This window comes from Octodon degus, unplaced genomic scaffold (assembly GCF_000260255.1).
Source record: "Octodon degus isolate 3935 unplaced genomic scaffold, OctDeg1.0 scaffold00104, whole genome shotgun sequence".
Classification (NCBI taxonomy): Eukaryota; Metazoa; Chordata; class Mammalia; order Rodentia; family Octodontidae; genus Octodon; species Octodon degus.
In genome coordinates this window covers 7,835,127-7,849,656 of record NW_004524680.1, presented here as the reverse complement: position 1 = coordinate 7,849,656, position 14,530 = coordinate 7,835,127, and the positions used below count along the sequence as shown (strand labels likewise).

The 14,530-nt window shown below is 36.9% G+C and overlaps 1 protein-coding gene across 5 annotated transcripts in view; it reads right to left on the bottom strand.

Annotated features, from left to right (window-relative positions):
• Positions 1-14,530, bottom strand: part of Trappc9 (trafficking protein particle complex 9) — an 847,990-nt gene that overhangs the window by 216,566 nt on the left and 616,894 nt on the right. The window lies entirely within an intron of this gene.

Below are 14,530 nucleotides of genomic sequence, written 5' to 3'. Positions count from 1 at the left end.
TATGCAGTGTATTATTTGTTGAAACTGTACTTCCGATTTGATTTGAAACTGTCTCATTGCTATCTGTTTATCAATAAAACTTTGAAAAAAATCTCCCTCAGGAAAAATATATGGAATGGCTCTAATTCAAAGGATACACGTAATAACAAATACAGGCAAGGATGTGCGAAAATGAGAATGCTCACATTCTGCATGGCAGGAATGCAAAATGGTGCCACCAACTGCAGAAAATAACTGGGCGATTCTTTAAACATTTCACCACAGAGTCACCATGCAATCCAGCAATTCTACCCCTGGGTTTATTCCCAGTAGCAATAAAAACATACATCTATACAAAAACTTGTACATATGTGTTTGTGATAGCCAGAAAATGGAATCAACATGAATGTCCAGAAGTAATGAACAAAAACGTGCTAGATCAATGCAGCAGCAATGAAAATAGCATACTGATACTTGTGGCAACGTTACGTTCAGTGAAGCCAGTGAAATGTATCTAGAATAAGAAACTCTGCAGAGATAGCGAATGGATCAGTGGCTATCTAGCGAAGGAGGAGGGCAGGAGCGGAAAGAGAGCCAATTATCAGGGGCTGGGATTATTCTGATAATATGAATAGTTCTAGAGAGACTGCTGTGATGGCTGAACCACACTGTGACTGTTAAGACACTGAGCTGTACAACTTAAAGTGAATAAATGACATGGCAGGAAAAATATTGAATTTTAATAAAGATATTTTGAAAGGAAGAAATCATTTGAAGTCCTGAGTGTATAAGAAGCTACAGCGGAGACCAGACAACCCCCTCACGGCATAGCCACATCACTGCATTATCTCTCCACTGACCAACATGCAGCCGCGCAGCAGTTCTCGTGAAGACACGGGGGAAGTTCTGTCAAACTGCACCATTTGTACTCATAATGGGCCATTGGCTAGAGAAAAGAGCCATGAAGACTTGCACACAGTAATGACCAGCATAACAAGCGGTGCTGCAATTGGGCCTCTGGGTGACTGTCGTCCCGTCTATAAGCCGTGTTCATCTAATGATACTTCATTTGTAGCACATCAAAATACTTGTAGCACATCAAAAAAACAATGTTGAATAGATTACCTACAATGGTGACTATTTCCAATTTGGCTTTGCATTTCCGAGAATAAAAACAAGACAAATTCACAGAGGGCTATTTGGAGATAAGTACTTGGGCACAATAACATGAAATCATGTTTCATGTATTGTTATTTAGAAATTAAATTCTACAAGGATTAAATAAATCATTAGAACTTTAAAAATTCAAGGTCAAAAAGAAACTCACCAACTGTTGATACTGAATACTGAATATTTCTTACTATTTAATCTCTATTTTTAATTTATGTTTATAAAATTGGGCTCTTAAATATAACAGCCAGTGCATAATACTTATTAAAGAGAAAAAATTAATTTTTGTCTCTAAATAATATTTAATACCATTTTAGATGAACACTAACATGTAACATTTAATAATGTTATAGTAACATACAATATAATTATGTAATATCATATATTTAATAATATGCCAAACTGAACTGAAATATGGCTCACTTCTTGAATTGAAGCAATATGTATCCTGGAACAGACTCTTAAGGAATGGAGACAAAAAACGTGAGGCAGTGCTCTAGAAGTAGGACACTTGGGAGGTCACAACTGGAGGCCATCTAGAGCCAGGACTGTGTGCTAACCACAGTCAATATCAAGCCTGCTCCTGTCCATCACAGACTGGGCCCTGCATGGCTCCTGGCCTTCACAGGTGCACAGTGTGTTTTATTACTGGAATGACAACAAAAATCAGGCTGGTTCTCTCAGGGATATAAGCCAACAGGTGAGTGCTGGGCTATAGAAAACACATACCACTATTCAGCATTCTTCCAACCCAAGAGTTCACAACCAAACTGATGGCAGTCTCAGGATGAGTGTGGTGTTCACTGTGGCTGTGGGAGCCATTCACAAAGGCACTCCAGCCCCTGGCTCTCCAAAGTAAGTCTCCTTTGGGCCTCCCATGATGGTGGCCAATGGGAAAAGCGTGAAGCTGAGGGCCTCGGGAAATGGCATCCCTCAGGGCTGTACCACCCTTTTTATCAAACAACAGCATGGACCTCACTGGCTGTACTCTCTCTCTCTCCACCTAGGGAATGGGGCTTTACTAGGCCCCTTCCTTCTGAGAACTCCTGAGATATCATGCTGATAACCATGCTGAACTATGAACTGTCCAGGCAGAAAGGGGGCCGAGCCTGGCTCTACAGAAACAGCGTCTCCTTCAGTCCCGACCCCAGCCTATTGTGCCTCCTCTAGAGCAAGCAGACACTGTGTGATGGACACATAGTCTTTTTAAAAAATGAGACGGGGACCAGGGAGATAGCTCAGTGGAGTAAGTGCTTGCCTGGCAAGCGCAAGGTCCTGAGTTCAATCCCTGGTACCACAAATAAGCAAGTAAATACATAAATGTGAGAAAGTTGGACATAGTTTAAAATATCAAGGAGTCTTATTTTGGCACTTAAATCATTCTTTTCAATATTTACTTTCTAAATATTCCAACCAAAGGCCTGAATGTTTTAACCCTATAGGGAAATCTAGATGTAAGATGTGCAGAATTTCTCTATTTTTTTTTTTTTTTGCAATTTTCTATGAATCTAAAATTAATTACAGGCCCAGCCAGATAGCTCAGTGGACTAAAGTGCCTGCTTGGGCAGAGCGTAGAGGCCACGGTTCAATCCTGGCATGCTGTGCTGGCCCCGCCCCCAGGGCGCACTGAGACAGTGATTGAGACTGGGTGTGGTGGCATGCACCTGTAATCCCAGCGCTTGGGAGGCTGAAAACTGGAGAATCACTACGTATTCGATTTAGGTAGTGAGACAATGAATACCCTGTAGACTCTGTACTAAATACATAAAATAAAATTAAATTAATTACAGGAAAAAAATGGCATGGGTCTGAATAAAAAAAAATAGAATCTAAATATTATTTCTACTTTCAGATGGGGAGGGAGAGAAAGGGGAGAAACTACCACAGGTATGATCAAAACAATGTCAGTTGGAAAAGAAGAATGAAAAACATTTTGTATTTATTTACACTTCGTACTTGTTAATTTATCAAAAAAAAAAGTTTTAAAACCTGCTTCCCCTCTAATCTGCCATCTCAGTGCATGGCATTTCCACTTTCCCAGCCTCTCAGGACAAAACTCTTTACACTGCCATATCTACACCCAGAGCAATCCTTCACCTTCACAACATATCCAGAACATGATAGTGACTGTTGGATTATCGCAGCAGCCGCTGACTGGCCCTTGCACTGATGCAGCTCTATTTTTCTTCACAGCACTTATCATCTCATGCATTTATGTTTCTTGTCTGCGTTACTGGGTACACCCCCCATCCTGAATATTTCTGCTTATTGCCTATCTCTCCCTGATGAAATATAAACACTTTAAGCATGAGTTTTACTTTATTCCTTGCTATGTGTTCAGTATCCAGAACAGTGCTTAGCACAGAATACAATGCAAAAAAGATGTTCCAAGAAGAAAGCAAAGGAAGAGGAGAGGGAGTAAGCAAGGCAGAGGAAAGGAGAGGCAGGGAGAGAGGGAGGGAGAACGCGTGCTGACAGGCTGCAGGGCACCTGACACAGTCGGACAAATGTAACTGCGAGACATCGGAAAGCACTGATAGTCAATTAAAAATATAGGCTAAGATGTGCAAATTACTCACAGCTTTTGTGTGCATTCATTAAACCACATAAGAGCTAAAAATTAATTTTAACAGTTATAACAACTAAATTTGTGTGAAATTATACTACCTTTTAGATTTTTATGTTGAAAAAATTAGTTCTCAATCTCAGCATACACAAACATAAATGAGCATGATAAGTAATCTAAATGTAAACTTATAAATCTATTAGCAGAAAGTCACAGAGAATATTTACATAATCTGAGTTAAGGAAATTTTCAAAACAATATATGACACTCCAAAGCTACTAAGAACAAAATAATTCTACTACACAAAAATGAAAACATATGTAGCAAAAGTCACCAAAGTAATTTGCATTAAAATACAAATATAATTTATATTGGCATATGAATGATAAATTAAGTTTAAACACAAAAGTTCCTGGTAATCAATCAAACAAGGTTAATAAAAGTCTTTTAATTAAGATAAGATCACATATAAGGGAACACACAAAGAAAAAACTTTCAACAAACATATACAAAGACATTTTACCTTACTCAAGATTAAAAGACATTAAAATATACATAATATTTAAACATCTCATGCCCATCAAACTGCAAACCACAACAAAAAAGAATGGTCTCTTGATGCCCTCTATGCAGGGAGAAAGCAGCCTGTGCACTTTCAGGAGTGTAAACTGGGGAGGAAAATACCATAATAGTATATTAAAAGAAAAATGCATTGCAGTCTACATTATAAAAACTCTCCACACATGTATGAAGACTCATGTACAAAAATGTTTACTAAAAAACTATTTGAAATGGAAAAAAAAAATCCCAAAGCAATCCATAGATCTCTGAGCCGAAATCAAGGGAGCACTGTGCTGTATCTACGCCATGGGAGAGCATATACAACTTGTAAAAACAGAAATAAAGAAAACTATACATCTTGATACAGAAAATCAACATGAATGATATATTTTTAATTTGTAAAAGATAATCTTATTTTAAAAATACTAGTCATGAATAGCATACATTTAATTAGAGGAGTGAGTTAATCTGGAGAAATTTGTCAAAATGTTAAGAGCAGGTGTCTTTGCGAGATGTTGCTGTAATAGATGCTCTCCTTCTACCTAGTGATGCTTATCTTGTGGCCAATATGATGACAGGTGGTACTGAGACCCCCAGACTCAGAAGGCTTGTGGTCAGAAAGCTGGCAATAAGGAGGAAAGGCAGCCCGGCACACTGGCCTGGGATACGTGGTGGCAAGTCACCTCCTGGAGAAGTATGAAAGGCCAGCTACATAAAGCTGGTCTTTCTATAGGCTGGGCCCATCTCTTCATCCCACACATGTGGCACACAACAGATTGCACAATTTACAAAAAAGAAACACAACAGCAACTGGTGTTCAGCTATCTAGCTGGCATCGGGAACCGAATGAGTCACTATATACCCAATCTTTAACCATGCACTTTTATGAACCTTCAAAATCAAAGTTATTTCTATTTCAAGATGTAGGAGAGACGGTGTCCAACACCACTGACCAAGTGGGTCACAGATCAAATTTAAGATCAGATGCTGGCACAGTGAGTCCTAAATTTTATACTGTTCGCTAAAACTCTAAATTCTTATTTAAAAAATTTAATAAATGATCATAGGAACTTGAAGAAGCTCTACCATGATAAAACACTGCCTTAAACCAGCCTACATCACAATCTCTGAGCCTCCACTCCCTGTGGAACTGAGTTGTCCCTTCTGGCGGGGGACAGAGACCAGAAAGGACTGAGGGCAAATACGCTTGTCTAAAGAGGTGTGATGGTGTGATTTCTACTAATAATGCAATACTATTATGCCCTGTCCTTCTCAGAAGAGTTTATTTTCCATGTAGCTCAGAGCAGAAGTATCTAAGATTGGATCATTTATTGTAACAGGCTACAAACAAATTGCTCTTCACAAGAGACAGGAGTTCTGTGCTCAGGCAGGGACAGCATGGTCTAATCCATTTCAATCTAGTCCTTACAAACATTACCAGGCAGCTCTGTGTAAAATGTGAATCTCAGAGGTAATTGATCTTGTAAATAAAAGTCAACTGAAACTTATGTACACCCCAGGGGGAAAATGATAATACTAACGATGAAGATGATGATGATGATGATGATGATGATGATGATGATGATAATAATGGGCCAGCCAAATAGCTCAGCAGATTAAAGTGCCTGCAAGCAGGCCGGGTTTGATCCCATGGCCTGCCATGCTGGCCCTGCCCCCAGGGTGCACTGAGACTGCAACTAAGACTGGGCGTGGTGGTGCGCACCTGTAATCCAAGCTCTTGGGAGGCTGTAAACAGGCAGATCACTATGAGTCTGATCTAGTAGTGAGACCCTGAACAATCTGTAGACCCTTCCCTAAAATACAAAATAATAATAATAATAATAATAATAATAATAATAATAATAATAATAATGAGATTCCACATCACATCTGTATTATGTTGTGGTATTTAGAAAACACAGCCTCTATTTTTGCTTAATTTTATTCTCTTATCATCCTGACTAGGGTTGTAGAGCTAAGATGACAAGTGGGTTGGGACAGGGGACTTAAAGCCAGGACATACAACTTCTCCAGAGGAACACGTCTCTCACAAAGGCTGAAACAGAAGAAGGAATCAAAGCCCAGGTCACAGATGTACAAGTAAAGCAAGTAGGACTGAAAGCCTTGGTTTGTTGTCCAGAAGTCCACACCTCTGCCACACCTCTGCCACCCACTGCCATACACCCCAAGGTGAGCTCCTGAACACCTACAGGTAGTAACCCCACTCCCCAGGGCTCTCTGGAGTGGGAGTGGGATGCTCAGCACAACATACTGGACACTCCCTGGATGTATTATTCCTTGACAAAAGAAGGCTTCTTCCCCCACCTCTTTTAGGAAACTATCTAACATTTAAAAGAATTACCACTAAGAAAAACTAGAGAAATTGTCAATACTAATAAGACTCATAGACCAGTACTCAAGCAAATAACACATAATCATTTATATTTCATTTTACAATAGAATATGTAATTCTGTTTGTGCTAGCTGTACAGATCTTTTGATACATATTTGGCTTCTGTTTGCACTAAAATGAGCCTGAATCTCCACACAGGCTCTAGCAGACAGCTGTCCATACTTCAGTGGCTATGAAACCAGGATACCTAGATGCAGGCCTGTCACCTACAAGTCCTATGAGCCTGGGCAAATCATATAGCCCCCATGGGCCTTGTCTGCAATGCCAATGTGTTAAAAACAAGCCACCTCTGGGGATGAATATGACTAACAGGCACCATGTACATAGAAAATCCTCACCTGTGCACAAATGAAAACAATGAATTCATAATACACAGTGTCACACTACTGCCATATACTGCAAACATTGCCCAAAATGTGTGCTAATTTTGCTACAGTCCAGATCATGCAACACATACAAGTCTCTAAGAAAAACGGAATTTCAGCCTCTTTCCAGATTTCAGAGCTCAAAATCTAGAAGGGAAATCAGAAATGCACTGAGTTTTCTCTGCTCCTCCCAAGGGCAAGACGGTAAAACCCTGGTCATTGTTTGAGAATGAGTAACATGTTTAACACCAATCACATCATTCCAGACCTCTGGTAAAAATTAAGTGCTCTTTTCAATTCAATATATGGTTTTACATAGGAGCATCAGAAATTTTTGAAATCGAGATATAATTCACACACAATGGAAGACACAAATGCAAAGCACGCAGACTGATGATGTCTTATGACTGTCCACAGCCATGGAAGCCATACCCCTACCAGTATACACATTTCATCAAGGTAGAAATGCCTATCCTGGTCTTCCCAGTACTGAGGGCTTTCCACAGTATCAGCGGTAAAGAATGAGAAATCTCAGGTAAAAATGGAGTAAGCGGTAAGCTGAAGTCCTTCCCAGATCCTCCCTATACTAGCCCAACTTAACCCTTAGTCAACCTTTAGATTGCTTTTAGAATAGATGAGATTTCCTGTCCAAGGAATCCGCACCAATGGAGTCACCGAAAGATTCCTATGATCTGTATTCATGACTCTTAGCTCCCTGATGTTACATGTACCAGAAGTTTGGCTGAGCATTACTGCAGTACACAGCTGCACTACAAATTGTTTATTCATTCACTTGCTCACGAGCATTTGGGGTTGTTTCGTCTTCCGAGTTATTTAAGAATAAATCTTTTACAAAAATTCTCATAAGAGACTGTTTATGCCTGTCAATTTTTATTTCTCTCGAGTAAAAATCTAGGAATGAAAATGCTGGATCATTGGGGAGATGTATGTTGAGTCGTAAAGAACTGCAGGACCAGTAATCTAAAGCAGATGTCTCATGGTATGTCCCCACGAACAAACACATTATGTAAATTCCCGTTACTTCTCATTCTTACCAACAACTATTATTGTCATGCTTTTTCTAACTTTAGCCATTGTAGCAGGCAAAGAATGGTATCTGATTGTGGTTTTGTAATTCCCTAAAAATTGATGATATGGTTCACTTTTCAGATAATTGTATGCCATGAGAAATATTTGTTGTAATATTACAGTATATTTTACAATATAACTTGCTTTTTGATGAGCACAAGTTTCTAATTTTGGTGAAATTCATCTCCTATCAGTTTTTCATTTTATGGTTAGTTATTTCCGATTTCATCTAAAAATTTGTTGCCCCAAAGACCAGAAGATATTCTGCTACGTTTTCTTCAAGGAGAGATTATACTTTCCAATGAAATTTATTTTTGAATCTTACTTTTAAAAAAAACCTATTCCTATATTATTTAGAAATATTTCCAGATTATTTACTATCATCCAATAATCTCTTTGTCTATCTTTACACTAACAACTTTCTCATTATAATAATACCTTAAGTCTGAAACATATAGTCTCTGACTTTGTTCTTTTAGGCCAAGTACTCTGTCCATGCTTGATCTAATCTACTTTAAAATATTTTATAAAAAGTTTCTCAATTTCTAATAAAAATACTATAAGGCTTATGATTGAGATTGTATTAAATTTATAATTAGTGTTGGGAGAAATGGATAGTTTAACAATAATTGACTCTTCCAACTGATAATTTTGGTACCCCTCTCTAATTATTTGTTTTATTATTTTTTCAAGTAGAGATCACATTTTTAGAAATTTATCCATAAATGCTTTATAGAGTGTTTTTGTTATATAATTTTCAAATTTTCATTTTCAAAGTGTTAGGTGCTAATATGTAGAAATTATATATACTTTTAAAATACTAAGTTGTATCTTACTTGAATCTTGGTAACATGATTTACTAGTTCTAATAATTGCATTGGTATGGTAGATCTTTTAGAATTTTTTATTGTACATGTGTACTATGAAAACACAGGTATGAGGGCTGGCCAGACAGCTCAGTGGACTAAAGCCCCTGCTTAGGCAGAGCACAGAGCACAGAGACCGGGGTTCAATCCTTAGTGTGCCCTGCTGGTCCCGCCCTCAGGGTCCACTGAGACAGTGAATGGGAGGCTGAAAACAGGAGGATCACTGAGAGCCTGATCTGTGTAGGGAGACCCTGTAGACCCTGTACTAAATGCATAGAAAAAAACATAGATATAAAAATAACAGTAATTCTACTTCTTCATTTCCAGTTCCACATTTTATTCCTTTCATTCTTTTTTATCTTACTGTTCTAAATAGAACTCAAGAAAAATAATAAATGCAACAGCAAATTGGACATATGTACCAGCTCATCTTGAAAAACAGTGATCAGACTTTCCCGTTAAGTGTGACATTGACTGTAGGGTTCTACACATTGCCCTTCCTCAGGCTGAACAGTTCTGAACCTTAGTTTATGAAGTGTTTCCACCTTATGTACGTGCTGACTTTGTCAAAGGATACTTCTTCAGCAACTAATATAATATGCTAGGTCTCCTTTATTTTGCTAATATTGTGAATTCCAACAGCAGATTTTCAATGGTCAAAATAAAACATATTTGTAGTTTAAGCCTGACTTGTTCATGCTTTATTACATATACTGATAAAGGTAACTTGAGTAACATTTTGTTTTCATATCTTATACTTGTGTGCATGATGCTACTGACCCAAAGCATTCTGCCCTCCTCATGCCTCTGAGTAGATCTGACAGCAAGTCACAACATGGGAATGAGGAAGGGATGCCCTCTTGCTCATTTCCTGAGTGAGTTTCTCTAAAGGTGGCATGAGCTCTTGCTTAAAAGCTTAATATGGATTAACAGTGAAAACATGTGGACCTAAAATTTGCTTGATGAAAGTTTTTAATTAAGAATTCATATTCTTTAACTCATATCTGACTTCCCATGTGTTCTATTTATTCTTGTGTCAATTTTAATATTATATCACCTTCAAAATATTTGTCTATTTTATACAACATGTCAAATTTATTGAAATGATGATTTTCACAATATTTTGTTCGTATCCTTTCAGTATCTCTACAATCTGTAGTGATACCACTTTTGTTTCAATTATTGAAAATTTATCTTCATTATTTTCCAGATTGTATGGGTTGCAATTCATTAATTATTATTTTTTTCAAAGCATCACTCTTGGTTTCATTAGCTTTATATATTCCTTTTCATTAGTATCTACTCTTTTCTTTGTTATTCTTTTTCTTTGCACTGGGTACATTTTACTCTTCTTATCTAATATAGAAGCTACATCAGTAATTTTAAACCACTCAACTGTTAAGTAGAGGTACTTATAGTTCAATATATAAAAATTAGGTAGACTTGGTTAATAAAATTATCTAACTCTGCAATAGGTGTCTTGGGTTTCTCCCCACCCTTGGCTACTTCCTCTATCAAACACAAAGAGAAAACTGTCAAACTATACTGAGGAATTACATATTATGTTCTTCAGTATGTCAATTTATTTGGAAGTTAGGTTTTTAAATGTATACATTTAGATTGCTATGCATTCCTGGTAACTTGATCCTTCTACTATTACTAACTGCCCTCTTTTATCCTGAAAATCTATATGTTTCATATTAATACATCCACAACAACTTTCTCAACACTGTTGTTTACCTATGTGTTTTACCCATTTTTTATTTTTGAACTATGCAGATTTAATGTGAATTCTGTATGAAGAGCATATTGTTGGCATACTGCTTTCTTAAAGTTTGAAAACCTCTATTTTTAAATATAGTGATTAGCCTATTTACATTTGATATAATTCTTGATATAGATTTAACTCTATCACATTAATTATATTGTCTTTTCTTTTTTCTTTTTAAATTTTTATTCATTTTAAGGGGGAAAAATAAAATAACAATGAAACAGTTTTAAAACAGGTTAGTAGGACACTTACAATAATTAATACATAGCATATTATTGTCTTCATAGAAGTTATTCAAAGGACAAGATGGAGACTTGATATCCTATCTAAACAATATTAATACAAACTTTTATTCTCAGTGAACTAAGAGAAAGTAGGTATATATCTATCCTAACTCTCTTGTGTATACATATATATTTTTTTCCTTCTCTTATTTTGTGCAAGAAAACTGTCCTTCATTTATACTTTTGTGATATTGATAACATATGACACTATGTTGTCTAGCAGCTGACACCTAATCTTAACCAGACAGGATGTTCATCTCACCAGTGAGGTAACTTATTTGGTTTAAGCACTGGGCCAAGTCCCACCTACAGACATTTTATCGATTTCCTAACTCCATGGCTCTCAATATATCTCCCTTTTTGGTTTTGTTTTTTTCAGAGATGGGTGTTCCACTGCAGTTAGAGAAGCTGTATTTGGAGAAGTCTTTACAGGGCCTTTTTATACTTGGAACCAGTCTAAAGATCGGAGGTACTTGAATTCAGTAAAATAGCCCAATATAATCCAATAGTCCAAAATAGTAGTGAGTTATCAGCACAACTGGCAAATGTCTTATGTTGTTGACTTGAGCCTTTTACAGCTCAGCATATTATACCTCATGATTACACTTTTTGGCTGGATGGTTAAGACCAAATTAAAACAAGACCTATATAGCTAAAAATGTAACTCTTGTATCTGACAAGGTCAGTCAAATCCCCTCAGGATTTATGCTGGAACCATGTAGAGCATCTTGTAGATCTTTTGTCAGTGTCAGCCATGTGGATGAGTCACAGCCATTGCTTAACCAATTTGCTCTCTGTGAAAGCCTGCGAGAACGTTTTCTCTCTGGGTGACTCTCCTTAGGCATACTATACATCATCGATCACTTTCCTCTGTGGCCCCATAATCTCCTTGATCAGGAAATTTGGGGTACCACTAAGTTATAGGATGTCACAGCACAGGTTCTCTTATGTCCTGAGTCTTCACTGACCTTGAAGTGCTAGGGCCAAAATGTTGGCTATCCTTGTAGCCCCTCTATTTCCCTAATTTTTGTTCTGCATCAGAAGAGAAGCTTAATGATGTTATTACCCTGTAACACAGGCAGTTGAGCTTAACATCACTATCTGTCTGAATATCAAACTCCTGAGACATAACATGGATGTGGTATTTTCCAGCAACCATGGATATTCTAAAATTTACATCCCTATAGAATGTGGAAAAATTACACATTTTTCCACAGAAATTTAGAAATCAAACCATATACAACATTGTAGCAGGACAATCCTATGACTTTTTTGTCTCTCGATTTCTTTTATACTCCTTTTAAAAATTATTTTAAAGAGAGTACAGCAATAATTGGTATGCCATTACAAGCAGTATGCATTTAGAAGACCAAAATGACAGGTATTTCAAGAATGGTTTTAGTATTACACCTTGCTATCCTCAGTGTAGCTGCTTAGTTCACAGATATCAGCATATAGAGTTAGGGTGAGAAATCCACCCATTAACTGCTATTGTCAAAAACCTGATGGAGATTCCTAGGACCAGTGCCTTAATAATCTTGTTTAAATAAATGTATGGCTTATTTCCTAACTTTTCTACCTGCTCACTCTTCATTGTTTAAAACTTAAGTTCTCACTTTCCATTTGACTGTGTTATACCTTTCAATTTTTATTTCTTCTTTTGAGTTCTTATAGTAGGGAGACAATATGATATTTACACATGTGGATCTGGCTTACTTCACTTATGAGTATATGTTCAAGTGGCATCCACTTATATAGGAAGACTTTGAGTTTATTTTTCTTTATGCTTGAGTAATACTCCATTGTATAAAAACACCACATCTTTTTCATCCATTCCTCAGGTGATGGGCATTTTGGTTGTTTCCAAGATTTCGCTATCACAAATTGTGCTGCTATAAACATAGGTGAACATATATCACTATGATACGAAGTTTTTAGTACTTTTGGAAATATTCTCAATATGGGGGACAGCTGAATTGAATGGGATTTCCAGTCTTAGATTTTCAGGAGACTCCACAGTGATTTCCACAATGGTTGCACCAGTCTAAATTCCCACCAGCAGTGGAGAAGGGTTCCTTTTTCCCCACAGCCTCTCCAACATTTGTTGTTAGGTGATTTCTTTATGATAGTCATTCTTTGTGGGGTGAGATGGTACCTTAGTATTGGTTTAATTTGTATTTCATGGATGGCTAGTAATGTGGAGCATTTTTTCATATATTTATTTGCTTCTTTAATTTCATCCTCTGAGAAGTGAGTGTTCATCTCAGATGCCCATTTCTGGATTGGGTCTTTATATTTTGGGGCTCTAATGTTTTTTAGTTCTTTATAAATTCTAGAGAGAAGACCATTGTCTGAGTGTTTATTACTTAAGATTTTTACCAAATTTGTGGGTTGTCTTTTCACTCCGTTGGTGATTTCTTTGATGTGTGAAAACTTCCCAATAAGAGGCGATCCCAATTGTTAAATCTTTCAAATGTTTCCCATGCAGTTTGATTTTTGTTCATAAACTGTTTACCTACCCCTGTGTCTTCAAGATTTCCACTTAACTTTCTCTTCCAGGAGATTGGGTGTTTCTGTTTCAATCTTTACATCTTTAATCCATTTTGAATTTAATTTAGTGTATGGTGATAGACCTGGGCCTAGTTTTCGTTTTTGGCATGTAGAGAGCTAGTTTTTCCAGCACCATTTGGTAAAGAGGCTATCTTTCTTCTAGTAAGCATGCTTGGCCCCTTTGTCAAAGATAGGATGGCTGAGTATGTTAATTGTATCTGCATCTTCTAATCTATTCCACTGATCCTCAGGTCTGTTTTGTTGCCAATACCATAAGTTATAGGATATCACAGGTTATATAGCACAGGATATAGGTTTGAAATAAATTTTAGGAATGATTTCTCTAGGTCTGTGAGGTATGTTGGTGGTATTTTGGTGGGGATTGCATTAAACCTGTATAATAATTTTGGGAGTATGACCATCATCACAATATTGCTTCTTCCTATCCAGGAGAAGGGAATATCTCTCCATTTTCTGAAATCCTACATGAACTCTTTTTTCAGAGTACTGTAATTTTCATGGAATAAATCTTTCATTTCTTTAGTTAGATTAGTTCCTACATTCATCTTCCATGGTACTACTGTAAAAGGTATTGTTTCTCTAATTTCCCTCTCAGTGTGTTTGTTACCTGTGTAGAGGAATGTTACTGACTTTTGGGAATTGACTTTATATTCTGGCATGCTACTGAATTTGTGTATTCTAGTACCTTCTTGGTGGGGTTTTTTTGGTCTTCCAAGTAGAGTATCGTGTTTTATGCAAATAATGATAGTTTAACTTCTTCTTTGCCTATTGTTATTCCTTTTCTCTCTCTTGTCTAATGGCTGTAGCTAATGATTCCAGAACTATATTGAATAGGATGGTGATAGAGGACATCCTTGTGTTGAACCAGATCTGAGAGTAAAAAATTTGTTTTTCC